This window comes from Protopterus annectens, chromosome 2.part1 (genome assembly GCF_019279795.1).
Source record: "Protopterus annectens isolate FY-2018-M chromosome 2.part1, PAN1.0, whole genome shotgun sequence".
Classification (NCBI taxonomy): domain Eukaryota; kingdom Metazoa; phylum Chordata; order Ceratodontiformes; family Protopteridae; genus Protopterus; species Protopterus annectens.
In genome coordinates, this window is record NC_056729.1 from 1,677,499,272 (window position 1) to 1,677,522,791 (window position 23,520).

At 41.3% G+C, this 23,520-nt stretch overlaps 1 protein-coding gene across 6 annotated transcripts in view; it reads right to left on the reverse strand.

Annotated features, from left to right (window-relative positions):
* Positions 1-23,520, reverse strand: part of RERE (arginine-glutamic acid dipeptide repeats) — a 3,515,893-nt gene that overhangs the window by 2,742,391 nt on the left and 749,982 nt on the right. For 4 of the 6 annotated variants that reach the window (XM_044063106.1, XM_044063108.1, XM_044063102.1 and 1 more), the window contains exon 1: positions 2,407-3,237. The exons of 1 other annotated variant lie outside the window; for it this stretch is intronic. The gene's annotated coding sequence lies outside the window, so the exon portion shown is untranslated. Of the gene's footprint in view, positions 1-2,406; positions 3,238-23,520 lie in introns of those variants that run through there. One more of the 6 variants, XM_044063103.1, reaches the window with a different exon arrangement.

Below are 23,520 nucleotides of genomic sequence, written 5' to 3' on the forward strand. Positions count from 1 at the left end.
ACTATAAAGTTGTCCCCTTACACCAGCCTCAGAAACTGTATGCCCATTATCAACGTGAAAAGTCTCATTTGTAAGGCCAAGAAACACATTAGAACAAACTTAAAACAATGACATTACAACTTTCAAACAAGTTTTAACATATAAACCAGTAGACCCTATCCAACAACTCTGGGTAAAGTCTTTGACAGAGAAAACAGTTGACAGCAATCAATACTATACATGCAGCTTACCTTGATCTGGTCAAGGCAAACTGGCTAAAGACAAAACCCACACTGTAAAGGTGACCAGTGGTGACTAAAAACCAAGAGGTATGGCTAACCAAGTTGGCAGACTATCTGCAAATCAGCAGTCATTGTCACCCCCCCCCCAACACAGAAGCCCTCCAGCAAAAACTTGTTCTTAAAAAAAAAAAAAAAAAAAAAAATGCCTGGTGTATTGAAAAAAAAAAAATCGGCTTAAATTAAAAAAAAAAAAAGTGCAACACTGTAGTATTTGGCTGACAACCCCCCCCCCCCCAAAGTATACAAAATAATACAGCCCTGGGAATGTGGATTGACAACTTCTCCTTTGACCTCCACATAGCAACAGTTGTCAGGAAGTCCTTCAACCTGGAACAGCTGATCACCAAGGGAATATCATCTATATCTAGAGAGATTATCGTTCTCTTGTATTCAATATTTTTCATGCCAATTATATGTCTCCTTTGGGATATACCTCACCAAACATATCAAAACAGTACAGGATCAGAAGCATAGGATCACTAAGCTTCCAGATACAGCCAAAAGCACTGCAGAGGAAACCCATGCCTTGCCTTCAGAGCAATCAGGGACTAGCAGTGCTGGATTTTTTGTACCTTCAGAAATCAAAATGGTCCCACAAGTACTAGAACAACAGATCTAAACCTGGTAAAGAAGATCAATAAAACAAGGGGGAAGAGAGCATGCGAATGAGACACAGATTGATTCATTACTCAGTAGCATCTTTCTCTTCCAGAATAGTGCTTTACCTACAGGAAAAGTCTATCCCCCTTCAAATGGAACCTGAACAACTGGTTGAATATTTATAAATCAATCATGACTGGCATAACCCTCCCCGAGAAAGGAGGTGCAGCCTAGGGCTGGAACTGGCAAAGGATAATGACAGCCAATGGAACACAGAAAATAGCAGCAGGAGAATGCATAAATACTTTCTGCTTTAAAACTGGAAGATGCGATTACAAGGGACAAACAAGCAAGGTATTAAGAGCATCAAACGTTAGTGTTCAAAATCAGGCTAACACTAGCATACAGAGTACAGAAAAATAAGCAAAATGAATTATACTGAACTAAATCTCTAACATTCACTGCTCATTTATAACTCTTGCGTACTTCTAAACCAAAAATAATGTTATGTTAAGAAAGATCCACTGCTAAAACTGTTACAGAAACAAGTGATTTAAATAAAATACCTACTAAACTGGATCGAACTGTTTTAGTAAAAAACACAAATTCAAATGTTATCCATTTTAAGATTTACACAGCACAACTAAACACACTTGCTTTTGCGTAGTTACACACACACACACACACACACACACACACACACACACACACACACGCAAGCATTTAAACTACTTTGAGACTGAAAACAAACAAGAACCTTTATCTTTTACAAAGAAGGCATAGAACATGGAGGTACGTGGTTGAATTTATTTAACTCAACCTTTTCATTAATAGATTTCTACAAGTATGCAGTCTGGAATGCTCAAGATTTCATTAATGACACAGAAACGAAATGCATATTATAAATACACTTTGCGGATGCCCAGTTTAAAAAAAAAAGCTATATGTACAGTAAACGCTCACATGTACTCATTTTTTCTTAGAAAAATAGCAGTCAAACCTAGGATTACACTATTTAATCTTGCAATACTACGCTTGTATTTGTTTCCAGCCCATTTTCCTCGGACAATTCTCACAGATGGCAGGAAGGAAGGGCCAACCACTCACAATGCCCTACAAAGTGAAAAAAAACATCCGTATGCAGAGCAGCACTCTCTTACTTGTCAGGCAGGTATTATAATCACAGATTTTATCCGACACAAAGCTTTTGATAAACAGCACTGCGTCCTACCTCAGGATGAACTTCGAACAGGTTCAATGATAAAACAAAACGCTTAGGGAAGATGGATCTCCATAACATAACACTACTCAAGTACTTCTGACTTTTTACTTCATACAAATCTGTCAATACATAAGTTTCCAGACTGCACTGGAAACACGTGAAGAATGCAAGCACAAGGTGTGAAACAGCAACAAGCACAGCCAAAGGAGTTCTGTACAGGAACATCTAAAACATACAATGACTGAGACAGACTTTTCTAAATATCAACTGAATAAGTTTATAATGATCTGGAAACAATTTTACCTTGATAAAAAATAACCATAACCAACAGCATCATCTTAATACGATTAGCTCTGCAATGTGGGTAACAGCAGCAAAGATCATTCAGAAATATTGTAGTCAAGTCGCATACATTTATTCTACTCGTGTTTGGGTTTTTTTGAGCCGGTCTTCAATGAGATTTGACACTCCCCGTGATCATCAGAACAGGACCAAACACCACGGTAAAGCAGATTTCTTTGAAGTGTGTGGACACAAGCCGTCCTCTTACGGAACAGCTTTACCACAGTTGTGTCTTGAAAGATGCGTTTTTTTACTCACCCGCCAGTCTGTTAATCTTTAAATTCCAGGAGGTGACGGCGAACAAGTTCCCCACGATGTGAGCAGTTGTTTCCAACTGACCCCGAAGGACCTTCCTTCTCCTTGGCCTGAGGCAACTGCTGAACAAAGTCAGGAAGACACGGTGCAGGGGTTCCCATCCACTGCCGCTACCAGACAGTGCCTAGGTAGTAGCCCTCATTAAACAAAGGAGGGCCGCCACCGTCGTCGTCGCTTCCTACTGCTGCCAACCGCCGACCAAGCATCTCCTGCCGCTTACCGCCCAGCGGCGGGGACGTGGGCGACTTGTACGCCGCGGAAATCCCAAAATCACCGGTCACCCTATAAGCGACCTTTCCCCTCAGCACGGTTCTCTTTCTGTGTGTCTGTACCGTCAGTTGATAAGAAGCCACTCGCACATGCCTGACCTGGGCTTTCTTTACCCAGACACCAGCCAAGCTTTACACCCTCTACTCACTCACTGAGAACAAACAGTGGCGTCCGCCAAAGTACGGGCCGGACTCCCACAGCGCGTGGAGCGGAGCTCTCCCGCCAGCAAGCGCGCGCACCCACCACCCCCAGCCGAGGGGATGGCACAGTCAGCTCTGAAATGCAAGCGAATTATTAGAAAGCAAAGCATCCCTGGAGTTAGATGGCTCGGTGTCAAACACTGCTGTCAATGATATAAATCTGACTCATGACACCTGGCTTAGAAAAAACAAGTAACTTTAAAATTACTCATTAACACTTATGCATCCTTCTCAACCTTGGCACAAGAAATCTGGACAAATATAAAAATAAGGGCAGCTTTTAAATATTGCTCTGATAAACACAGAAAGTTGCCACAACAGCACGCTTTATGTTAGCATGCATTTTCTGAAGGATATGAAGCCTGAAACACTAACATATGCCATTCTTTAGTGGCTTCAATCCTTTGTGAATTGTCAGAAAAACCTCAGATTTTAGGAGGAACAGATCAAAACATTCTGCAAAATCTGGACAGTTGAAAGGAATGCACTTGTCTAATGTTTTTTTTGTTACACGATCCCCACATTTTAAATGTATCCCATGGATAAACGATGCGAGTCATGCGACACAAACATTCGTGTATGTAAAACGGACTGTGGGGATTCGGAAATGTCTTGAATTAAGTGCTTTTGCACCTACAGCAACAGAACCCCCCCGACCCCAAGCAGCAGAATTAGAATGAAAGGGAAAAAAATAAGCAGAACCAAATCAAGTCTGGATGTCTATATGCATGTCATAACAAAAAACACCGCCAAAGTGTGTGTGTGATTGCACACACATATAGGTAATAAAGTACCAACTCTATTTTCCAGATTACAGCTGTAGAGCTACTCCCGATGACTAAGATGTTTGGCTACAAGAAACAATTAGTTTGCGTTTGGTGTTGTTTCTAATACAGACAGCAGAAATAACGTTTCTAGCAGTCTATTAACGGACAAATAATGTCTGTTCATATACATGGTCTAGCCTGCTGCTCTTTTTACGTACCGTAGTCAGCCCCTGTTTTTGTCACTTGGGGACTCCTCTCACACCCTGAACCTTATTCATAATAAAATATTTTAAACAGAGTTTGTGCTCAAACATCCGGTTAAAGCAAGCTGTACCAACAACCGGAGTGCATTACTTGAAACGGCCAGGAAAGCTAAGCTTGGGGCATTCATTACACTGGGTTCAATTATCACTGATACCAGTTGTACATAATTGTGCAAGTCACCTATCCAACTACTGAACAGAAACGTACTTTGTGGGTCTGACCAAATTAATTCAAATAAATAGTCTTGAATTTAAAACTGCTGTCAATATAACTTCGGCAACAAGGCAATGGCATGCTCATTTGAAAGCTATACAGCTGAGGTTCTAAAAACAGAGGAGATAAAATCAATTACATCCGAGCATGCCCCGAGCTGTTCAGTTGCATAAAGCTTCTGAAATAGAAAAAGGAAGGATATCAGGTCTGATGGAATTATGTGATTTACAAACAACTACTAGTGTTGTTTTTCACACTTTATTTTTACTGGAAACCACAAGTCCTATATTACTATCCTAATCACAGTATAAAACTGAGCAAGAATGGAGCACAGCATAAGACTGAACACTTCAAGAGCTGCATCCAGGGAATAATATGCCTTCCTGAATATAAGCTTCACAATCAAATGGCTTTGTGATAGCCCCACACCCGTCACTGCTGAAATCAATCCCAAAGTCACCAAACCACAAAGTGAGATACAGCATTCATCATAAGTACACAGTTTTGTAATGAAGCAGGGACTGATGCAGCGGGAATCCTGAACGCAATTATTTTCAGAAGTACAGCATAACTGATTCCAATACCTCACTTTTTTAGCAGGAGAAAAGTTAAGTTCACTCACCAATACGTCATTTCAGACAGCCTAGTGTAGAAGAGCAACCCAAAACATTTGCAAAATGTTTTCAACAGTTCTATCCAAATATAGTCACTGCACTTCTAAAGGGCCGATGGGAATGAATCTTGCTTTACATGACCAGCATGAAAACTAAAGTCACAATTTCTTAAAAAAAAAAAAAGTCTTTCTTGACTTTACCACTGTGAGTCAAGTGTTATATGAACATATATTGTCCCACAGGTAAAGGTATGCTTCTTCAATATTCCCATTCTGTTCAGGATGTCTAATCCCAGCACTCTATCTCCTTTTAACCATGTTAAGTATTCCATTTCCAGCATTTGAAGGATCCAGTTCCAGGCCTCCTGGCAGACTCCTCATCAGCCCTGTCATGTTTAGTACCATGAACAGATAATGAAATGAGGCAAGGGATGCTGTTACAAAGCATGGCACTCGATATTCCACAGACTTAATCGTGCAGTTATTATTGGAGTTTCAAAGTATTAAACCCAAATCCAAGCACAGCTAAAACACTACAGGCTCACTTTACTGTGTTCAACAGTGCCTTTGCATATACGCGCAGTCAACACCATCCCACAACTCTCTGTTGAGTCATATCACTTGCATCCTAGAAAGGCTACCGCACAGGGTGAGCTCAAGAACTGCGGTAGTTATGTTAAAGAAACTAAAGCACTTAAATATGTAACATGTAATAGACCTAGATATTAGGGTAAAACACACAAATGTTTACTTGAAGAGAAATTCACATTTTTCTTGCTACCATCCTACCAAACAATTCTAAGAAACACACTCAAAACATTGCTCACCTAAATCAGCTCCTAGAAAATAAATTTACTAAATTAAAATTAAGTTAAAATACCACAGCTAGCCAATAAAAAGGCACTATTAACCCACAAAACAAACAAACCTGGTTCTGAATATCTATATTAGAATTAAACATATCAAAATTATATAAAGTAACAACTATTAATATAAACCCTTGTATACTGCTAAAATTAAAATAAGAAATTAACTGCATCTGTTACAAACTGTTACAACTTCAATTACATCTAGAGTGTAAAACCATCCGGAAAACAGTCCTTTTGTTAAAATTCCACAAACCACGAAAGCACTAATCAGTAAGCAACTTAAGCAGTTGCCACACCAAACTGAAATTAATGAAAAGCAGTAATTCTAACATTAAAAAAAAAAAAGATCCTTGGCACATGCCAGGTGAGGTCTGGCTTGCATAATAAATGAAATAGCTTGTAACTATAGACAGGAGGCACTCTGTTCCAGACTCATGGCCTCACCACTCATCACAGAAATTGTTCACTAAATCTATGGTAAAACACATTTCACATTTACCCATCAGATCCCTATGTAGACATGAGATGCATGAAATATCTTTTACTGTAGGTTTAGGGAGTGAGCTTCATGATGAATGGCAAAGCCACAACTCATATTGACATCACTAATCCTGCAAGATATTTCATGCAACAGAAACCAGGGAAGTGGTTTGTGCCCTTATTGGCATCCAGGCAATAAGAATATTCTTTTAAGGTCGTAACCCCACCCCGGTGGCTGACATAAGCATCCATGTCCTTGTACATGATTGTTTTTACCTACACAATAACGAGGGTTACCATCATTGGTTTGGGACTGCCAACTCATTGTCTTCTGTCCTGGCTTTTTCAATACCATGCAAGTCTTAGTTTGTACGGTGGTGATCAGCTGACCAACCCCCCCACCCCAGCATGGTGGGCAAGCCAGTGTCAGCCACTCACTGCTACCCTTCCTCAACTAGCTTTTCCAGTAACTGGGACACTATTCAAACTTTGGGGAGAGTCAAGAGCTTTATCCATCCATATCACAGAAATGGGCTTTTGTACGCATACTGTTAATATAGTAATACTAACAAGAACAAATGGGACTCAGTACTCTGATTTGTAATCAAAAGCGCAAAAATTATCAGGATTTCTCTATTTTCTTTCCTTTAGTAATTAAACTTATGCATTATACAAAACAAAACAAATACAGTATGATTACCCCGCAATAGACTCCGCAAATACACATATGCTAACCATTAAAAATTATCCTTGGTATTCTAAATAAATGGATCCACTAAGATTTTCAGGAAATAAACTAATAAAATGGACAGCTACAAAAAATAAAATAAAACAAAAAAAAATTACTCGTGTTTCCTTTTTAAAAGTACTGAAATCTGTAGGCTGCACAGATAATTTCAACAAAGTGACAAAGTCGCCTAGGAAGACACCATTAAAAAAAATCACTTGTTGAAAACTATGGATGGTGAACTGTTAATTTACTACCCCATCATGCAAAATGAAGGCTGCAGAACTCAAAGTCTACATGCTCAGCTTTTTAATTACCACGTAAGCTGTACTTCAAACTTCAGTAAGTACATGTGATAAAAAAGAACGCGTATACTCCAATGATGTAAGCTGTCATAGTACTCATACATACATAAATCCACCAAAAGGAATATGGACGGACTCAAAGCAAAGTTTTTTTTTTTTTTTTAAAGAAAAGAAGTTATCAAATAGTATTAATGGAAATGGAAGTCAAAGGCAGGAGGTTTTAATCTGGAAGCCAAGAAAAATTCATTCACTGGCATATGCAGATATGTGGTGAAGTTAGCATAATGGTTAAGGTATTTACCTTACAGACACAAGGTGCAGGGTTTGATTCTCACATGGGATAATTGGTAAAGCTTAAAATGGCCCACAAGGGTAGTTAGTCTAGTACTAATCTATGAACTTATTAGTATAACGCCCAACTATATGCATGATTGTTTTTAGATGCAGCCTTTTTGTCAGCACATTCAGAGTGGGGTTACTATACAACAGACAAAATAAAGAATCAGTTTGTAGTAACAAGGTTAGAGTTTGCTGTAAGCTAATATAGCCAACAATTGCTAAAACAGATGATGACTACGGTAATAACAGATTCCAGGTAACTGTTGTTGATAACAGTATGAATAAGCAAGTGGAGAGAGTAGATGACTTCTGAAAGTACAAGTTACAGCAATCCTTTAGGAGATCCCCTTTAAGCCCACTAAAGCACACACATACATGCGTGCTGTGACTTAACTCCTATCTCTTGATCAAATATAGGCTCACTTTTCACAAACAGCTTTTTGATGTCTTGGAAGAAGTAATGCTAAGAATAAGTAACTTTTTCTGAGGAGTGAGGGTCTGTAAATCCAGAAAAAAAGTCATCCAAGAGATGTTGGTAGTCTTACATGCGCAGATCCACTATCCTCTTTTCATCCAGCTGCTAGGTACATGTTCATATCAGATTGTTGAAACTCTGTTTATGCAAATATGAAATCATTGACACGTATTGCGTGAAATACGTAATCGTTAAATGTGCAAAACCGCAAAATCCAAAATGTGAAGTGTTTTGGTTGGCCCATCTGCGGTATAGCTCCGTAAGGTAAGTGTGCGATAGTTACTGACCTTAGGGTTAGGGTGCGGGTTAAGGTAAGTGTACAGATAGGTAATGTGTGTAAGATTTAGTGTAGTGTTAGAAGTAGGGTTTTATTAAATGTATTTATGTGTATTATTTATTTTGTTTGGGTATATCTCCGTAGGGGAATTGTGCGGTAGTTACAGACCTTAGGGTTAGGGTGGGGTTAAGGATAGTGCATAGATAGTTGTGTATGTGAGGTTTACTGTAGGTTAGAAGTTGAGTTTTGGTGTTTTACTTTAGGGTTAGGAGTAGAGTTTGGTTAGTGTATGTATGTGGTTTATTTATTTTGTTTGGGTAGGCAGTATGTAGTGGGTGGTGGGGTTGACCGAGTATGAATGTTCGATATTTTAAATTTCGCGGTTTAGTGCGTTCTTTACACGGTTCGAGTAATACATGTTGCTGTTTTGGTATTCGATGTAATGGATTTTCATTCATTTAATACAGACCCGCTAGGTACTCACTTTTTTTTTTTGATAAGTCTGCCTAACATCATTTCTCATTGTCCCTTACCAGTGAAAACAGCACACTCATTCATCACATGGCTCTCCCTCATCCTTACAGCACAGGAACACATGCACACTTATGTAAGAATCACAGCAAAAAGTAATTTTACTAGACAACAAAGTAAAAGCATGCAGCATGACAAATCAGAGCAGCAAGGAAGACGTAAAAATGGTAATGCTGTACAGGCACTTTTATAATATCACATATCAAGCAGTACTACATGCAGCTCTAGTTTATACATTTGATTATTTGGTAGAACGTTGGAATAAGCAGGAAGAAACCTCGCCACAAGTAAACAGAATTATTTTTATCCCACTGCAGTGACAGGTAGTAGGAATGCATTTGTGGTACTGTATGCACTTCTGATTGATTGACTCTTTGACTGGTTTACTTATACATACTTTTTTTACAGTTTGGTTGGACTGGTCAACTGACCCTTTTCAGCCACAGTCTAGACATAAAACAAAATAGTTTGGTATGTTTACTGGTAAACATAACATAGTCACATTATCAGTTAAATTTAATACTACTACTATTTAACTGTCATATAAAACAGACGTTTCTCCAAAGTTTACTGACAGGCACCTACAAAAGACAATGGCAGAAAAGCATATACATCAAAATGAAGTTTGTTTGTGTCTTTCGGCTTTTCCCGGTTAGGGGTAGCCACAGCGGAACTCCAGTCTGCTAATGATTGGCAGTAGATTTTTACGTACTGGCTTACCGGGCCTAATGCATAACCTTCAACGAAGGAAGGCCCATTCACGCATGTCGCTACACAGAAGACGCTGTAACTGAGAATCGAACGGGCAACGTCTAACTGTGAGACGACAATGCTACCGCAGCACCACCACCGCAGGATATACATCAAAATGAAGTAAACAGGTAAATAACTGAAATGCAGGACATACACTCTTGTAATAAATGACCAATACAATACAAATGTGAAGTATTATACAGTAATCTGCTTGGTGTCTATGGAATTGATAATTTGCAATCTATACATGTTGGATATGAGAACACATTGCATTGTGCACTGAATAAGGTAGAACATGTGTACTATTATTCACACTTTTGGAATTGGAGGTACTGGTATACTGGTATATTCAACTTTTGCTATACTGACAGACTCACAAAAAGGAAACAATGTGGCATATATACAGCTAATGGCGTTGGCTTTATTGACCTGAATACATCAGTAAAAATTTAAAAAGTAACAAGTCATGGGGATTCGGAAACTATGTACCTAAAATGTCCTTAAGGTTCACTTGCAAATATCCCACGGGCCTCCACCACAGGATGTATACATTATTACACAATAAAACTCTAGCTTAGCTAGGTCTTTCATGGAGCTTTTACTAAATGGTTTGTCAGTGTGACATTTTTGCCCTTTGGTTTGGATGTTGTTTTGGATATTTTGCAAGCACCTTAAATTTTATGGACATCTGGCTTGGTTTTAAACTCTGTGTTTCCAAAGTATTACCAAACAATCCACTTATGCTGTATTGAATAGCTTAGAAAAGTGGTGAATCATGGTATGTCTACAGTTATTAAGGCTAGTCTTTACTGGTGTGTTCAGGCAAAAATAAAGAATTAAAAAGTAAAATGTTGAGTCATCTGCATTTAGAACCCACTTAGCTGAAACACTGGTTTGCCCCTTACGGGACATTTGCATATATCCAATGTAACCTTATTGAAGGTGACCTGGAGGGCTGACTGGTGGGTCTCTATGGCCACATCCCAGGATACCTCACAGACGCCTCTTCTAAGAGTGGTACAAAGAAGTTCTCCTTGTCACCTGGCAGCAAGAACAGTGGCTAGTCTCTAATGATCTGAGCCTGCAGCTAGATTCCCACACTAGGTCCATGCAGCACCTTCTTATGCAACTGATATAGATGCACAGCCTGCCATCTCTGTCTATTATGCCATAGGAGGTGACTGACATCTGAGTGGGTACTCCTATCAGACCATCCTATCTCCCATTATTCTGTTTATCTTCCTTTTTCCTCTTTGTGGTTCAATTCCCCCATTACCAGTTGTCCATTCTCCGTCTTTCTGCATTTCTCCAATGCTGCAACCCCCCCCCTTTGTGTCCATACCTCCCCAGTCTGACTCAGTGTTTTATACTTGTCTGCCACTGCTACATTCCCTATGCCACTTTGCTGTGCTTGCCATCTGTGGCCTGGTCACAGTGCCTGAGTTGCAGCTATGAGGTCTGTCAGTGGGCATGCCACTTTAATATGCTCTGAAGTAAGTTGCATGGCCTCTGCAGCAATACAACAGCTTTCACTGGATGTAAACATTTACTACAGAAACCTTTTCCCAGCATGCCAGTACTATGCCTGTCATCATACATATCTTATCAATGTCAGGCCATGTTGAGCTAATTTGTCTGCATTACTTAACACAGTATCACTGTGTTTATAGATCTTTCTGAATATCCCCTGTACATACGGAGGTGAATACGTTATTTGTGTTCAAAAGGTTGCACCTTTTGACGTATAATTCTCAACATAAAAATGTACCTAACCTTAATCACCAGGAACTGTCTTGCTACGTGGAAATTTAGTAGAAAACTGGAAGCTTTGGAGCCAGAAATGTGACTCATTCCTTACTGCAAATGGATTATGTTAACTGGTAGGCCTGGAAAGTGTGTTACACTTCAGAATGCTAACAGGGAAGAAGCAGTGAAAATATTTAACTCTTATAATGTATATAATGCATGAATACGAAAATGTTAATATGGTTTGTTTTCTTTTCTATTAATGTACGTGTGCCTAAGTCATAAGTGATAATTTAATAAACGTGTTTTAAAAGCAAAGATATTTAACTCTTATGTTTTCTTGAAGAGGAGAAAGACAAAGTAGCAATATTTAGAAATTTAGAATCTATTATCAGCCAGCCTAGAAAGAATTGGCTATTTAGTAACCATCTGCACTTTCCATGGCCACAATTTCAGACTGATACTACAGATAATGCGGTGGTGGTGCTGTGGTAGCGTTGTCGCCTCACAGTTAGATGTTGCCCATTCGATTCTCAGTTAGATCGTCTTCTGTGTGGTGACATGCGTGAACAGGCGTTCCTTCGTTGAAGGCTGTGCGTTAGGCCCAGCAAGCCAGCACGTAATAACTCTACTGCCAATCATTAGCGGACCGGAGTTCCGCTGTGGCGACCCCTAACCGGGAAAAGCCGAAAGACACAAACAAACTACAGATACTTAATAAACTGAGCTGAAGTACAAAGCCAGAGACTGTGGATTTGGTGAGCAGCACAAATATATTAATAAGACAGAACATTTTGTGTTATAAAAATAATGAAACAAGCAGCAAGTTTTTAAGAGCAATAGATCCAACTTAATCAAACACTGTGAATTTGCAAATGAAACTACAAGCACAGTTAAAAGAATTGATTGAGGAAAAAGAAAAAAAACTGAGTCAAATAAAAAAAAGTAAAAATAAGAAATGTTGGGAGATTTTATTATAAAATCAATGCCTCCAAGACAAAGCCTATCAATTGATTATGGCCCTGTTGGAAATCTTTATGCTTCTTCCTTTCTCTGATACAACAAATTATGCAACTCATTTGGACCTGAAGCTGGCCTCCAAATCCCGTCCCTCAGGCTATCATCACAGAGGGTATCCTGCAAACATCTTGAGAATTTTGCCAGAGGTAGACAGGGTTGTGCAACAAATAATTCAGGCTTTGTCATAGTTTGTTCTCTCCATGATTTTGAATTTGTCTACATGATTCCCCAATTAAATCTAGAATTTTTTTTAACAAACTTGCTAGACTGGTTACAGATTTTTTTTTCTCGGCATTGGAGAAACCCAGACTGGGATGGAAAATTCTTACTTTGCCGGCTGTTTCAGGAAAGCTTACTGTCCAATATTCTGAATATTATAGTAAGGCGGCAAGCTTTAAGATAATGATTTTTTTTTTGTTAAACACATTTATTAAAATCTTATATTGTATGCATGCAATAACAGAAAATAAAACAAACAGTTTTCATTTTCATGCATTATACATGTATGTTTTATTTTTAACAAGTATCCTTCATCCATTACATAAATTGCTCAGTTCATACCTTCCCTTAAATCTCACTCCTCCTCCTGAACATTCTTCTTCATGTATTGTTCCCAAAAAATCCATTTACTTCTATGTAGTTTGTTCTTCTCCTTGTCTAAAGATCCCATCTCCAGTTCTATTTTACCCTTTATAACATTCACTACTTCAGTTACAGTCGGTTTAAATTTTGATTTTCATTTTTCTAGTAATTGCATTTTGGCAGCCAATAGTATCGTTATTGTAGTATCACATTAAAATACAACCTGGTACAGTGCCGTAATAAATGTTCATGAAAAGTGCCAGTAGATGTCAAGAATAAAACCCAGCAGGAACAGAAGCTCAAGTTTATTGTAGTGCTTATTTCCTAAATGCTTTACATCAAACCATCAGGAAGCAAATGAAAAGCCGGTACAACCAACACAATGGATGAACAGTATAGTTATTGTTGGAAAGAGAAGATCTATCGCCCCATAAGCCTGACTCATCATGGAACTCATTAACAAAGACATTGGGAACCTCCGAACACTTGACTCGACCTAGTTCGGCTTTGTTAAGGGCAGATCATGCCTACTAAACCTGGTTGACTTCTTTGAGACAGTCACCAAGGCCATAGACAAGGGAAAGGTGGTTCACAAAGCCTACCTTCAGCTCGCCAAGGCTTTCGACACCATTCCCCACTCGGGTATTACAGAAAAACTTACCAGCCTGAACATAAACCCCTACGTCATGAGATGGGTTGCCAACTGGCTTACAGACAGAACTCACATGGTAAGAAATGCAGGCTCCAGGTCCGACTCTAAACCAGTCACAAGTGCTGTCCTGCACGGCTCGGTCCTGGGACCCCTACTGTTCAGCATATACTTCTCAGAAGTACAGGCAAACACAGGAGGACTACGGCTAACCAAGTTCGCAGATGACTGCAAACTGGGAGCCATAATTGACTCTCCTGCTGACACGGACATCCTCCAAAAGGGCCTTACTGAGATGGACACCTGGTGTCAAAGTCATGGCCTCAAGCTAAATGCCAAAAAATGCATAGTCATCCCATTTGGGAAAAACAAAACACCCACAAATTACCACATAGGTGGCAACCCCCTTAATATAGAAGAGGTAATAAGAGATCTGGGGACCCAGGTAGATAGTAATCTCTCCTTTGACAATCATATTGCCAAAGTAGTTAGGAAATCATTCTATGTGGCCCATTTAATTACTAAAGGGTTCGCATCAAGAAATAAAGAGGTTATAGTGCCCCTCTACTCGTCACTCATTAGACCCATCATAGAGTACAATGCCCCATTTGGGATGTACCTCACAAGACACTTCCAACAGCTGGAAAGACCACAAACGTACCTCACCAAGAGGATTACTGGCCTCAAACATATGTCCTATGCAGCCTGACTGAAAAAAACTTCGGCTGTACTCAGTGGCATATCGCTTACGTAGAGGTGATCTCTGCCTGACTTACACAGCCATATCCAACTCAAAATTGATGGACATGCTCCACCTAAAGAAATCCAAGTCACTGCGAGCCACGCACTCTAGTGAGCTAAACCTCACCACAACAACAAATATAACAGGCTGGAGGGACAGATTCCTGTCACAGAGACTCCCCATGCTTTGGAACAAAATTCCAAATTACATCAGGCAGAGACCCTCACTAACACTCTTCAAGAGAAACCTTGATGAGTGGATGGGTAACAGAAAATACACCTCTGGGATCACTTCATTGGCTCTGCTTGACAGAGGATCAGTTAATCAATGGGGTGGTGAAAGCCGACACACTCTGGCTAGGCCTATAAGTGCCCTTGGGCAGATAGCCTAGTACCTACCTATGAACCTACATTTCTACTGGACCACAATATCTGAAAAAATGTGATTAAAAGAATGCACTGCCCACTGCTTACAGCTAAAGAATTGGTCGGAACTATGTCAAATGCTAGCTTCTTTTCAGTACTTGATGAAAACCAGGGTTTCTGGCAGATAAAGCAAGATGAAGTAAGCTCTAAACTGTGTGGGACCCTTGATATGCCATTGGGAAGGCAGAGATTCCTTAGTTTTCCATTTTGTATTTTATCTGCAGTAGAAATATTTTAAACAGCTTCTGCACAAGTAATTGAAGGCTTGATAAGTGCTGTAAACATAACTGATGATTGGTTAGTGCAATGAAAAATGCATGAAGAGCATGGCACCAGACTATTATCAGTTGAACAGATTAACACAGCATAACTTCAGGCTAAATAAGAGCACATTTAAACAGGAGTTACACGTCTGAAATACATTGGTCATATTCTAAGGTCAGAGGGACTGAGACTTGATAACAGACAACAAAACAATTGTGCAAGTGCAAATCCATGAATACAAAAATATTACAGAAGTTTCTAGCAATGAGTTGGTTATCTTGTAAGATCAGACCATACACAAATTTCCCTGGACATCCATACCCCATCCCCACCCCCAGCCAAGGAAATCACTGTAAAGAATTTCTCCAAAGCCAACTTTGCACTTCTCAAGACTGAGGTGGAATCCTTCAAAGCCCCTGGGCCAGAGGATAATACAGCCCAATCCACAGACTCCTTTACAAATGCATTCTATGAGCACCTGCAGAAATGCATGGATCGTGCTATCCCAAATAAAACCAAGACTCACTCCTCCAAAAACAGGAGACCGGTCTGGTGGACCCCGGCCATAAATAAGCTATACAACAGAAGGAGGAAGCTACTACATGACAGAGCAAAATCCCAAAAAGGGAAGGCATCTCTGATCAGTATTAGCAAGAAACTTCGATCCCTCATAAAATCATCAAAGGCCAGTTTCAAAAGAAAAATTTCCCTCGACACTAAAGATAATCACAGAGCCTTCTTTAGTTATATCAGAAACATGGGCGGAAACTCCCAGATATGCTCTGAATTGTTGCATAATGGTACAAAATATACCGAACCTACAGACATAGCCAGCATCCTGGCAGACAGATTCAGCGCAAACTTCTTCCCCCCCAAAGGAGCAAATGACTATCCCAACTGAATGTAACCTTCCTGACATCACAGATGCACAGGTGAAAGCTGCCCTCTCCAAAGCAAAAAACACAGCATCTATGGGACCGGACGGTGTCCCAGGCTGTGTCTTACACGAGCTCCATGAAGAACTGAACCCTCACATTAAGTCACTGTTCAAACTTAGCCTTACTACAGGATATGTACCCAAAGAATGGCGTACAGCTACAGTGGTCCCACTCCACAAAGGTGGTGCTACAATGGACCCCGGAAACTATCGCCCCATAAGCCTGACTAGTCTGGTCTGTAAAGCTATGGAGCGTATTATCATGGAACTCATAAACAAAGACATTTGGAGCCTCCAGACACCGGACCCTACCCAATTCGGCTTTGTTAAGGGCAGATCATGCCTCTTAAACCTAGCTGATTTCTTTGAAACAGTTACCAAAGCCATAGATGAGGGCAAGGTAGTCCACACAGCCTACCTGGACCTCGCAAAAGCCTTCGACACAATACTCCACTCGGGCATCATAAATAAGCTTACCAGCTTAAATATCAACCCCTATATCACAAGATGAGTTGCAAACTGGCTCGGAGATAGAACCCACATTATCAGAATCGCAGGTGCCATGTCCGAATCCAAACCAGTTACAAGTGGCGTCCCACAGGGCTCAGTTCTGGGACCTCTCTTGTTCGGTATATACTTCTCTGAGGTTCAGGCTAACACGGGGGGATTATGGCTGACAAAGTTTGCAGATGACTGCAAACTGGGGGCCATAATCGAATCTCCAGCTGACACAAGCATCCTCCAAAAGGGTCTCACAGAGACGGATGCTTGGTGCCAGAACCACGGCCTCAAGCTAAATGCTAAAAAGTGCATAGTCATCCCCTTTGGGAAAAACAAGGTGCCCACAAATTACTACATACGTGGTAATCCATTAAGTACGGAAGAAGTAATTAGAGATTTGGGGACCAACGTAGATAGTAATCTCTCCTTTGATAATCACATTGCCAAAGTGGTTAGAAAGACCTTCTATATAGCCCACCTTATCACAAAAGGGTTCGCATCTAGATCAAGAGAGGTCATTGTGCCCCTCTACTCATGATTCATCAGGCCCATAATTGAATACAATGCCCCTTTTGGGATGTACCTTACCCGACACCTGCAGCAACTGGAGAGACCCCAAAAGTACCTCACCAAGAGGATCATGGGCTACAAACAGATGTCCTATGCAGCTCGACTAAAGAAACTCCAGCTCTACTCAGTTGCTTACCGCCTACTCAGAGGCGATCTATGCCTGATGTACAAAGCCATGTCAAACCCAGAATTAATGGACATGCTCCACCTCAAAAAATCCAAGTCCCTTAGAGCTACATGCTCCAGAGACCTAAACCTCAGCACAAAAATAAATAGGACATGCTGGAGGGACAGATTCATTTCCCAGAGGCTCCCCTCACTCTGAAATAGAATCCCAATTCATGTTAGACATAGCCCCTCGCTGACCCTCTTCAAGCGAAATCTGGACGTGTGGATGGGAAATCGCAAATTCACCCCTGGGATCTCTTCTGTGTCCCTGCTAGACAGAGGCACAGTAAACTAATCTTAAAAGGGTACCTTCTGTGACCTACTTTACAGAGGCACAGTAGGCTAATCTAATAGGGAGGCGGTAGCCAAATACACTCTGGCTAGGCTTATAAATGCCCTAGGGCAGATAGCCTAGTATCTACCTATGAACCTATATGCTTGAGATACAAAAGCTGTAAAGCACAGTTGTAACACGAGAATGGAGCTATCAATAGGACAATAGTTTTGAAATATGCTTAAAAGACATGATGTAGCAAAATTAAAAATACTGTGATGTGAATAAAAAGTAAATGCCTAATAGAATATAATAAGGCCTATGATCCTACAAGTGAACAGACCAGATGCCTACACATTCACAAAAAGAGATATGCTCATATAGGACACGTATGTGTGACAAATTCATTTGTTTGTATGTCTGTATTTGGTAAATGTCAGGAGGAAATAGACCAAAACCCTTGCAAAATGCATTCAGAAAGTCTTTGTACAGTGCACCTCAGACACAGAAAAGGATGTTAGTAAATCTATAGATTTTTTTTCAAAGAAGACCTAGGTGGTGTTCAGGGCTAGGTTCTCAGGGATAATAATTTTTTTTAAAGAAAGAGGAATAGATATAATGCACTGAGCAGGAAAGTTCACTCACAGAAGCATCAACACAGAGCTGTGCCACTTCCTGTGAAGACAACTCAGAGGAAGAGACATTACCAGAATGGCTCCATAGTCATCCAGGCAGTTTCGTGGAGTTATGTGGACACAGATTCATTTCAGATGTTCTTCGTGTTTCACTATTGCAGTCATCACATTTGGGTTATCTGCCTGAATACCAGAGTCTTCGGATTTCTGCGTCGGATGCTGTCACCTCTTCCATGACGTCTGGTCATCAGGGGTATAAAACATGCAGCTGATGCCATTACATCAGTCTTTCTTGCCGTGCGGTGCCAAAAGCAGAAGCAGTTCGCAAGTGCTGGTCGGCTGACTCCTGAAATTTTCAATTTCGAGTTTCAGATCTGAAGTCTTCAAAAAAAGATAAGTACCCCGTTGGGAATTCTTTTTCTTGCTCCAACTGATGTCAGTAAAGGTTAACAATTGCCTTACCCGTGGAAAGAAAATACCTCAGAGATTTTCATTCGTACTGCATCCCCTGTTTAGGCCCAGACCACGATGTCCCTTGCTGTCAGTTTTGTGCCTTGTTAAACCCCCAAACTATTCATCGTTGAGCTATCTTTGCAGACAATTACTTTCGTACTCGGCCTCAGTACTCCAAAATGGCTTTGTTAAGCCATCCGACTACTGATCTTCTGAAAAAATGTAAGGATAGAGACAGAGACAGACCACATAGGTCCAAAACTGCCAACGACGCTTCCGTTAAGCTAGTCGCCAGTTTGCCGGTATACAGTGATGCACTTTCGCAGCCCCTAATACCCACTACTTCAGATTCACAGGCCTCTAAAGTCCGGTATGCCGTGAGATGCTTCTTCGACTATGAAACATGCGGATGTCTCTACCTTGGATGGGTCCAGAGCCACTGTGCAAGCACCGGCTTCTGAGGGTGTATTCAGGCCTATAGACTTGCATTTTAAACCGACGCTATCATTTTCTTCCAGGCCTAAAACTCGCACCACGCCTAGAAAACAGATGACCAAACCGCAGGCTCAGGCCCATATGCCTAAAAAACAAATGCTTAGAATGGCTGAAGACCTTATTACCTTAATTAGGGAAGCCAGCCTTTCCCCTCTAAAAGACCTAGAACTGACTTTCTTTCTGATTCTTCTGACCAGGAATCTGACATTTCTGCTCCTTCTGATTACCAGGATTTGTCCTTATCTACTTATGAGGATTCTGATGCACAGGATTCTAATCCCACTGCTTCTCCTCCAGAAGATTTTTGTTTTGGTGAAACCTTGCACACTCTTAGGGAGCATTTCCGCTGGGAAAGCCAGGATTACTCTGAGTCCAAAAAGAGGCTTAGGGAATTTTTATTCCTACCTCAACACAGGCCTTTAGCTATCCCTCCTGTTCTGGACATTGTAAATGATGATGTTGTTGTTGTGTCTTTCGGCTTTTCCCGGTTAGGGGTCGCCACAGCGGAACTCCGGCCCGCTAATGTTTGTCAGTTGATTTTTACGTACCGAGTTGCCAGCCCTGATGCACAACCTTCAACAAAGGAATGCCCATTCACTCATGTCTCCATGCAGAAGACGCTCTAGCTGAGAGTCGAACCGGACAGCATCTTCCTGTGAGGCGACAACGAATCTAGCCTTACCCCAGACACTTTACCTCCAGCTCCCAGAAAACCTGACAGGTATTACAGAGTACCTGACTCTCACAAGTTCCTCTTTAAGAATCCCTCTGTGGATCCAGAGACTAACAAACTCAGCACAGCTCCTCGTGGTGTCCTGCAGAGTTCTACAAGCAGCAAAGAGTGAAAGAGAGACTTTAACAGATTATAAGTACTTTTTTCTACTTTCCTACCAGCGACTGTTTAGGTTCATAGGTTCATACTAGGCTATCTGCCCTAGGGCATTTATAAGCCTAGCCAGAGTGTGTTTGGCTTTCGCCACCCATTTTAAATGAATTTTGCTATGCCCTTTTTCGAGGTTAGTATACTGTGCCTCTGTCTAACAGTGACACAGAAGTGATACCCGGGGTAAACCTACTATCTCCCATCCACTTCATCAAGATTCCTCTTGAAGAGAGTCAATGAGGGACTCTGCCTAACCTGGACTGGGATTTTATTCCAGAGTGAAGGGAGCCTCTGGGTTATGAATCTGTCCCTCCAGCATGTCCTATTTATTTCAGTGCTGAGGTTCAAGTCTCTTGAGCGCGTAGCAAGATGGGATTTGGATTTTCTGAGGTGCAGCATGTCCATTAATTCCGGGTTGGACATGGCTTTATACGTTAGGCACAGATCGCCTCTGAGCAGGCAGTATGCCACTAAGTAGAGATGGAGTTTCTTTAACCGGGCAGCATATGGCATCTGTTTGAGCCCTTTGATCCTCTTGGTGAGGTACTTTTGGGGTCTTTCCAGTTGCTGCAGGTGTCTGGTAAGGTACATCCCAAAAGGGGCATTGTACTCAATTATGGGCCTGATGAGGGATGAGTAAAGAGGCACGATGACCTCCCCTGATCTAGATGTGAATCCCTTCATGATTAGGTGGGCTATATAAAATGTTTTTCTAACCACTTTGGCCACATGGTTGTCAAATGAGAGATTGCTATCAATTTGGGTCCCCAGGTCCCTAATTACTTCTTCCATACTTAAAGGATTACCACCTATGTGGTAATTTGTGGGCATTTTGTTTTTGCCAAAGGGGATGACTATACACTTTTTGGTGTTTAGCTTGAGGCCATGGCTCTGGCACCAGTTGTCTGTTTCTATGAGGCCCTTTTGTAGGATGCTTGTGTCGGCTGGAGAGTCGATTATGGTGCCCAGTTTGCAGTCATCTGCAAACTTGGTCAGCCACAGTCCTTCCATGTTAGCCTGTACCTCCGAGAAATATATACCGAACAAGAGAGGTCCCAGGACTGAGCCTTGTGGGACGCCACTTGTAACTGGTTTGGAGTCTTTCATGGCTCCAGCAATTTTAACCATGTGGGTTCTGTCCTTGAGCCAGTTTGCAACCCATCTAGTGACATAGGGGTTTATATTTAAGCTGGTGAGCTTATCTATAATGCCTGAGTGGGGTATTGTATCGAAGGCTTTTGCAAGGTCCAGGTAGGCTGTGTGCACCACCTTCCCCTCGTCAATGGCCTTGGTGACTGTTTCAAAGAAATCAACCAGGTTTAAGAGGCAGGATCTGCCCTTAACAAAGCCAAACTGGGTAGGATCCAGTGTCTGTAGGTCCCCAATATCTTTATTTATGAGGTCCATGATGATCCTTTCCATAGCTTTGCAGACCAAGCTAGTCAGGCTTATGGGGCGATAGTTTCCAGGATCCGTTGAGGCACCACCTTTGTGGAGAGGGACCACTGTTGCTGTACGCCACTCTTTGGGTACATATCCTGTCTCACCGAAAAGTGAGTTTTCTAACTACCTGAGTTCTGTAAAGATCGTTTTTCTGCATTTTGTGTGTTTTGCACTTTAAAAGTTGTTTTTTTGCCTTGTTTAATTGTTGTGGCCTACACACTCAAGTGCGCTAGCCAATCTAAAGTATTTACTGTGTTCTTGTGCCTAGTTTCTGTTGTATAGTGAAAAAAGAAAAAAATCCTTGTTTTCCGCCTTTTCTGAACTAGAATAGTCCAGTTTTCAGGTCTTGCTGAATTCTAGGCTGTGTCATAGTTCCTGTGTTGCCCATATCCTTACTTGGATAGGAGAAAGCTTCTCTGTTCACCAGTGAGAGTGGGGAGCTCTGAGCAGCCTATCTGTCCCTGGAGGAGTGGTCTCAGTCCAGTAACTAGTAGCTTACTGGCCGTTTTGGGCCAATTCCTATCTCTTTCAAACTCCCTGCCTTAAAACCCACTTTAGTGTGGTTTTGCGCGATTTTGAACATTGTGCAACGTCGCGCAGCGCCATTTCAGCAGTTTTAAACTATTCTCGGCTCCACAAAGTCTGCTCTTCAATTTTTCCCTTAGAACTAGTTAAACTCTCAAAATAAGCACTCAACCTTCATTCTACAGCCCAGCACTTGCTCAAATTTCTCAGTAAGTACTAACAAACTTTAGCACTACACCCCCTTATACTATCCAGAAGTGCAAGGCTCCCTATTCGTCCATTCCGGACAATCAATAAATCAGTTCTTTAAACCATCCAGGCATGTCCAAAGCGCAGTTTCAGGTATACTCTCCATTCCAGCTGATGAATCTAGGGAATCTTAAGGCAATGTTACAGCTGCCTTATGTAAACAGACAACCCTCTCCTCCTTCCAACAAACTCAAATATATGTGAGAGATGCAACTATACAGCCAAATTGGAGGCCGAACTCTCTCAACCCAAGACTGGCACAGTCAGTCAGGAGGAGACGGAAACCACTTGTACCACACAACCAGTCTCACATAGACCAATCACACCAGTAAACATGACACATAAACTCACAAAAACATACTCGGAGGCTCTAAATAAAAATCTGCCAAAGCAACAGAGACATCCAAGTAACCGCTACCCCACAACAACTTTCACGTATCACATACTTCACAAAGTCAGTGTGCCACGCAGTCGCAGCCCCTAAGGCTAAATAACACACCCAATACACTAGTAATTGGAGACTCTATTGTCAGGCGCACCGACGTCCCACTCACCAGACTGAAAAAGGAGAAGGTCACTGTAAGCTGCCTGTCGGGTGCCAGGATCTGCCACATAACACAAGCACTCAGGTCACTCCACAGCAGGTACAAATATGACAATGTCATTGTCCATGTTGGTGTGAATGACCTGACACGTACCTCCCTGGACTACATGAAAAGAGACATAGAGGAGCTCTCTGATCATGTAGCCCAGGCCAGTATGACCCTGACCCTGAGTAGCGTCTTGCCCTCACCAAGAATGATGCCACAGTATAAAGACAAAATGATCAATTTTAACAATTGGCTAAGCTATTGGTGTCATTTAAAGGGAATCCAGTGTCTGTCAGCCTGGGATGACATGCTTGACAAGCCATGTTGCTTCGCCAGGGATGGCTTGCACCTGTCACCCTTAGGCTTTCGAATACTGGCTAAGGCTCTTGCCACCCCCATAGTGCTTTTTTTAGGCAAGGCTCAAAAAACAAACCCACCTCCACAGACAATACCAGAAACAAAAAACTAAGGGTAATGCTACTCAATACCAGAAGTCTAAACCTCAAGATGCACGCACTCGAGGCAC